The sequence below is a fragment of the Lagenorhynchus albirostris genome, chromosome 19 (assembly GCF_949774975.1).
Source record: "Lagenorhynchus albirostris chromosome 19, mLagAlb1.1, whole genome shotgun sequence".
Taxonomy (NCBI): domain Eukaryota; kingdom Metazoa; phylum Chordata; class Mammalia; order Artiodactyla; family Delphinidae; genus Lagenorhynchus; species Lagenorhynchus albirostris.
This window is the reverse complement of record NC_083113.1, coordinates 41,202,177-41,208,261: the sequence shown is the minus strand read 5'-3', so window position 1 is coordinate 41,208,261 and position 6,085 is coordinate 41,202,177.

The following is a 6,085-nucleotide window of genomic DNA, read 5'->3' as shown; positions in this document are numbered from 1 at the left end:
CCTCAGGCAGAACCGGAGCCTCAAAGGGGGAGTGGGGAGTTTGGGCTTTAACCACTGGTCATTAAGACAGACAGACCCACAGACACCAGCTGGCTTTCCCATGGAACTAAGTCTGAGGCCTTGCCTCCACCCTCTCCTTCTCTTCCTGGCTTCCTCCTCTGTCTGGGTCTCTTTGCCTATTCCTCTACAGCCCGCTGTTTGTCCCTCCTTTCCTTGCCTCTCCATGACCTTTGGCACACCTGCTGGGAGCTCAGGGCCTCCACCCTGCACTCAATCTCAGTATCTGCCTTGGCCCAACATTTTCCCACCCACAAGGCCTGGTCCTTGCTGTGCCCTCCACCTGGGACGTACTCTGTCTTCCACCCACGGGCTCCAGCCGGCCCAATCCGACTCATCTGAGGATGTGGCCTTATGCCAAGGATAGGGCTTGTCTCTGGCTAGGCCGCAGCAGGCAGTTTTGGGAAGACAAACAGATGAGTGGATAGAAGGACAGACAACTGATTCCACCCAGGGGCTTGTACCCAACCAGAGTTGAAGGGCCATTTGTGAAATGTCTGCTGGTCTGACCTCTACCAGAGGAGACTATTTCAGGCCCTGTTGTTGGCTGACCTTGTGAAGGAATGTACCATCTTGTCTGCCAGGCTCCCCTATATCTGTGTGGCTGTCTTGGTTTCCCTCTTCCAGGCCCTGAACCCCTCAGGTCCCCAAGTAGAGTTGTGGAGATCAAGGGACAACTGGTCGCTGGGCCAAGGTCAGTCAGTGACTTCCCAACACTGCCTAGATGCTCCTCCCTGACCCAAGAGCTGGAAGGGGCCCTTAATAGAAATCTGACCCTAGGGCAGGGGGGCAGGGCATCATAATAAGCATGTAGGGGGTGGCGCCCAAGACTGGCATGTGACAGGGCATGCAACCTTGTCAAGGTCCCAGGTCTCCAAACCAGAAATGTCATCCTTAGACCAAGAAGACAAAGACTAGCTTCAGAGTGAGGACTGCAGTCTCTGTTCATCTCCCAGAAGAGCCAGCCACTCTTCTCCTGGGGGAGTTGCAACACTTTCAGGGCCTGGGGATGGGCCCAAATGTGTCTACTTCATTGACCTACTTCCCCCTCACTGTGACCCAGAAGACATTTCCATGTTTATTTATAGTGCTAAAAAAGTTGGGATTACTTAGTTTTGAATCCAGTTTCATCCGCACAGCAACCCCACTTTACAGATGAGGAAAGCAAGGCTCAGAGAAGTTGAGTTAGGCTGTACTGTGAGCAACTGAGCAAGAATGAAAACCCAGGGCTGCTGAGTCCCTTATTCAGCATGTCTAAAATCACCAGGAGAGGGGAGGAAGTGGATTTTAAATTTGATTGTCATTTGTGTATATATGCAAGACTCTCTTCACAATGACTTAAGAGAAGCTAGGGAGAGTGTTTGCCTCCAGGGTGGAGACTGGGAGCCCCGAAGGGTGGGGGACAGTGCGGAATGGGGGTGGGAGGGACACTCTTTACTGCCTACTCCTTTTGAAAGAATTAAAGTATTGCCTCTTTAACAACCAGATAAAAGTTGATCCAATTCTTTCCTTCCTATATCCTGTCTTTGGCAATTTTCTCTGGGTGCTGGAGAACTGGGAACTCAGGTAGGTAAGAGGAGCTGTTGGAGTCTGCCTGTCTCAGGTGAAGCTCCAGTTTCTCCGCAGCCCACTCAGGTCAACTTGGGAAAGACTGTGCCCCCATTCAGGCACCTCCTGTCTCAATTACGTGCCGTCTTTAAAGCTGAATTGATTTCACTGCTCTGGAGTTTACTCTTTGGTCTCACTGGCATCAGTGGCCTCCTGGATTTTGCTGTTTCTGGCGGAGAGGGAGGGTAGGGATGTGTGAGCCATAAGGAAGGGCTGGGGAAGGAGGGCAGGAGCAGATTGCACAGCCACACCTCATTCATTGCGAACTTGACCAGATCTCACTTCCCCTCTCAAAGTTACAAGTCTCTCTTCTCTATAACAATGAGGTGATTAGGGCATCATCCCAGCCCTGACCACCTCATGGGATCCCTGTGAACATTGGTTGAGACAACAGTTGTCCAGTGCTGCACCAACAGGCAGAATCTTGCCTGCTCTTCACTGTGTGTTGTGCACATGGCCAACGGGCCAGACCGCAGACCTAGAGACTCTAAGATCAAAATTACAGCTTATTGTGGGTTGTTTTTTGTTTTTTAAAAAATTTATTTATTTTTGGCTGCATTGGGTCTTCATTGCTGCATGTGGGCTTTCTCTAGCTGTGGAGAGCAGGAGCTACTCTTCATTGGGGTGCACGGGCTTCGCATTGCGGTGGCTTCTCTTGTTGTGGAGCACGGACTCTAGGTGCGCGGGCTTCAGTCGTTTGGCTCGCGGGCTCTAGAGCACAGGCTCAGTAGTTGTGTGTGGCGCACGGGCTTAGTTGCTCCGCGGCATGTGGGATCTTCCCGGACTAGGGATCGAACCCGTGTCCCCTGCATTGGCAGGCGGATTCTCAACCACTGCACCACCAGGGAAGTCCTGCACCCGTTTTCCGATCTATCAGATGGGAATAGAGAATCGAGAGGGCTAATAGGATGGTCAGGTGAGGTGATATCTGTGAGTGTCCTGGAACCAAGCATGTACTCTCAGACCTCTGTTCTTTCCCCTTCTCCTTAGCTTGTTTGGGCACATTTAAACCGAACATTCCTTTTCCAGTTACAGTGGTAGCACCTATTTATTGTAGAAAATTTGGGAGAATCAGAAAAGCATAGTAAAGAAAACTAAAATCACTGGTCATATTACCACCCAAGAATCACCGCTGTTAACATTGTAGTGACCATGCTGCCGGGCTTTTTCCATATGTATCAGTAGTACTTAAAAGACAATCGGAATCATATGTGGAGCTTTGGGACCAGTTTTTTTTTTTTTTCACTTCATGCCCTATGATAAGCATTTCCCTGTGTCATCAGTCTTGGAGAACTTGACACTTACTAATTGCACAGTGCTCTAGTATGTGGATTATTTCCAGTTTTCACAATTGTAAATGCACTGCAGTGGACATCCTTATTTATCCATCTTTGTGTGTGTGTCTGATGATTTCCCTGGGAAAGTGGTATAACCAAATAAGATGAGGTACACATTGTGGGTAAGGCATTTTAAAATGTAGAAGGTATGGTGGAAATAGTTTTAGAAATTTATTCTTTCATTCAAAGCATTTATTGAAGACTTATTAGATGCGAAGGGCTGAGCCAGGCATGGGTGATACAATTGTGAACATTACAGACCCACAGTTTTCTCAGCCGAGGGGTGGAGGAAAGAGGCAAGAGATTGGCCAATGAGCACCAGGATGAGAAGGGCTGGGATAGATAAGGTCAGGTAGGGAGGGCTAGTGGCTAAGGCCTGGGAGTGTGTCCTAGGTTGTGATTCATTCTTCCTGGCTGGTTTCCCACAGATTATAACCTCTTCCAGGGCAGAGGTAGCCCCAAACTTCCTGGAAGCCCAAGTATCCTGTCTGCTCCAGCTGAGACCAACCAGGAGGGGTAAAATAATAGACCTAAGCTGGGTCTGGCTGGATCTGTAGGGGTGTTTGTTTCTAATCCCTGTGCCACCTTATAATAGCTGTGAGAATTTGGAATTTTACTCACCTCTCCAAGTGTCTGCTCTCTTGGGTATAAAATGGGGTAAACAGTAGTATCTATTGCATTGGGTGAGTACAATGAGCACAGAATGGTGATGCGTGTCAAGGGCCTGCCTGGCATATGAGTACTCAGTAAACAGGGGTTGTATAGGGATTTGGGGGCTCAGTTTTCCCACCTGTTCAGTGGGAGATTGGCCTAGGTTGGTGGTTCTCAAACTTGAGCATGCATCAAAATCACCAGGAGAGCTTCTTAAAAGTTTCCGAGGCCTCACTCCAGAGTTTCTGTTTCAGCAGGTCTGGAATGGGGCCTGAGAATTTGCACTTCTAACAAGTTCACAGGTGATATTGATGCTTCTGGTCCAGGGCCTCACTTAGAAAACCAATGGTCTAAATGAATGCAGCCTTTGTTTCCTGGTCTGATACCTTTGATTCCCTGTCTTCTATAATAGGAAGAACTTGTGAGGTGCCCTGAGTTCCCAGATGGCAGGGTTTGTGTCTGGTCAACCGCCATGGCTCCATCACAGGCACCTTTACATGCTGTTATGGGTTGAATTAGATCCCCCAAAAGTTGTTGAAGTCCTAACCCCCAGGACTTTTGAATGTAATCTTATTTGGAAATATGGTTTTTGTAGATATAATCAAGTTAAGATGAGGTCATTAGGGCGGGCCCTGATCCAACGTGACTTATAAGAAGAGAAGAAATACAGAGACATGAGGGGAGAATATCCATGATGATGCAGGCAGAGACTGAAGAGCTACATACAGCTGTAAGCCAAGGAGTACTAGCAAACCACCAGAAGCTAGGAAGGCCAGGACAGATTCTTCCCTTTAAGCTTCAGAAGGAGCATACTGCGCACACTTTAATTTTGGACTTCCAGCTTTCAGAACTGTGAAACAATGAATTTCTATAGTTTGTACCAGTCTGTGGTACTTTGTTACAGCCGCTTTAGGAAAATAATACACTGAAGTATCTTTTTTACGGGACACCACCAACACAAACCTTTTTCAAAATCCTATATTTCTTCATAGGCAGTATGACTCCCCTCTGCCAAATTTGGGGATGTTTTCATTCATGCAGTCCATGATTGCACTGAACCCTCACCTGTCACCTTTTGACCTTCCCACATTCCGTGGTTGTATTTTATTATCCCTTATATTTCACCTGTCCAATCGAAAGGAGGACATGTGACAGCATAAGCACATGACAAACTGGGAGAGTCTCATGCCTCTGTTTCCCATCAGTTGTGTTCCATGGGTGCTATGTAGGGATCAGGGAAGTCATGAGTGGGTGTGCCCCCACCTGATCCTGGAGACAGCACCTAGGGGGAATTACATCCATCATCGCTGCATCATTACTGTCAAACTGTGCCCCTTCCCCTGTTCCCATTCCAGGGTGGGTTGGGGTGGAGATCTGTGCCCATTTTCACCTTATTTCAGGTAATTATTAACCTGAAGATGCCTGTAGAGTCTGGGAGATAGAGAGGAAGGAATCCTCATGTCCCTCCAGTCTCCTTTCTCTCCCCCTTCCTCACGGGGTAATCCCCTTCTTTGGCACCCATCCCCAAAGGGATGTTTCTTTTCAGGAAGTGGAGGGCTTTAAATTCCACCTTGCTTTTATGTTCTCTTCTCAGTCCTCGTGACCTGGTCCCTGCTGTCCCTCAAACTTCCCCTGACCACTCCCTACCCTTCACCTAACTCCACACCACACCAAAGTTTAGTGCTTCAGCCTGTCATGCCTTCTCTGCCTCCCAGGGATGACACCTGCTGTTCCTTCTGCTTAAAACATTCTACTTTGCCCACACCACGTGAAACATTCCTGGAGAGGGGGAGTGGGTGGAGTTCCTCTGCCCACCTCTCAGCTCCCCAGCTTCACATTGTCTGGTGAGTACTCGTTTACTGTCCCTCTCCTGTCTTGGGACAATGAACTCCCCTAGAACAGAGCCCCAGACTTATTCCTCTTTGCATCTGCATCCAGGAGCAGCTAGCTTTGTGATTGGAAACCTGCCCTAGTGTGAGCTTGTTGAATGACAGGATGGAAGAAATGGGTGAATAATAATGATCATAATAATGAAAGTTATTATTCAGACATGATTTTATGTGAGTCTTGTTCTGTGTATTCAAAATCTCATTAAAGACTAATAGAACTCTGTGAAGGAGGCTCATTTATCCCCATTGCACAGAGGAACAAACTGAGGATATGAGCGGTAAAGAGCAGATCTCACAACCAGTAAGTGGTTAAAATCTAAATCTGCCTGATTCCAAAGCTCGAGTTCCCCACAGCTACTGCGTACATATTCTCGGACTGGCGGACTAAAGGGGCTGGTGCACTGGGGAGGACTAGATTACCAGCCCGGAGTCTGAGCTTTGGCCGCACACGCCTGGCGTACAGGCGACGCGTGCGCAGTGCAGTGGCGGCGCCCCCTGCGGGCAGCGCGCAGGAGGCAGCTGCAGCGAAGGGGGCTTAGTGCG